The 1,030-nt window shown below is 44.3% G+C and overlaps 1 pseudogene across 1 annotated transcript; it reads left to right on the top strand.

The window, feature by feature from the left end:
* Positions 1–6: 6 nt before the first annotated feature.
* Positions 7–1,022, top strand: LOC101293153 (annotated as a pseudogene; the record flags this gene model as incomplete). Its single annotated transcript, XR_185391.1, has 1 exon — positions 7–1,022. The product of XR_185391.1 is annotated as a photosystem II CP47 chlorophyll apoprotein-like (transcript).
* Positions 1,023–1,030: the final 8 nt, after the last annotated feature.

The raw sequence follows: 1,030 nt of genomic DNA, 5'->3' as shown, positions 1-1,030 counted from the left end.
TGGAGTATCACAGGGGGGACTGTAAGCAATCCGGGTATTTGGAGTTACGAAGGTGTGGCCGGGGCACATATTGTGTTTTCTGGCTTGTGTTTTTTGGCAGCTATCTGGCATTGGGTGTATTGGGATCTAGCAATATTTACTGATGAACGTACAGGAAAACCCTCTTTGGATTTGCCTAAGATCTTTGGAATTCATTTATTTCTCTCAGGGGTGGCTTGCTTTGGTTTTGGTGCATTTCATGTAACAGGGTTGTATGGTCCTGGAATATGGGTGTCCGATCCTTATGGACTAACCGGAAGGGTACAGGCCGTAAATCCAGCGTGGGGTGTGGAGGGTTTTGATCCTTTTGTTCCGGGAGGAATAGCTTCTCATCATATTGCAGCAGGGACCTTAGGCATATTGGCAGGTCTATTTCATCTTAGTGTTCGTCCACCCCAACGCCTATACAAAGGATTACGTATGGGAAATATTGAAACCGTCCTTTCCTAGTAGTATTGCTGCTGTCTTTTTTGTCAGCTTTTGTAGTTGCTGGAACTATGTGGTATGGTTCAGCAACTACCCCGATTGAATTGTTTGGTCCCACGCGCTATCAATGGGATCAAGGATACTTCCAACAAGAAATATATAGAAGAATTGGTGCTGGCTTAGCCGAAAATCAAAGTTTATCCGAAGCTTGGTCGAAAATTCCTGAAAAACTGGCTTTTTATGATTACATCGGCAATAATCCGGCAAAAGGGGGATTATTCAGAGCGGGCTCAATGGACAGCGGGGATGGAATAGCTGTTGGGTGGTTAGGACATCCTATCTTTAGAGATAAAGAGGGGCATGAACTTTTTGTACGTCGTATGCCTACGTTTTTTGAAACATTTCCAGTTGTTTTGGTCGATGGGGACGGAATTGTTAGAGCCGATGTTCCTTTTAGAAGGGCCGAATCAAAATATAGTGTCGAACAAGTAGGTGTAACTGTTGAGTTCTATGGCGGCGAACTGAATGGGGTCAGTTATAGCGACCCTGCTACTGTGAAAAAATA

The sequence above is a fragment of the Fragaria vesca genome, unplaced genomic scaffold (assembly GCF_000184155.1).
Source record: "Fragaria vesca subsp. vesca unplaced genomic scaffold, FraVesHawaii_1.0 scf0510733, whole genome shotgun sequence".
Taxonomy (NCBI): Eukaryota; Viridiplantae; Streptophyta; class Magnoliopsida; order Rosales; family Rosaceae; genus Fragaria; species Fragaria vesca.
Note: the sequence above shows the minus strand (reverse complement) of the source record. Positions and strands in the feature narration are given on the sequence as shown.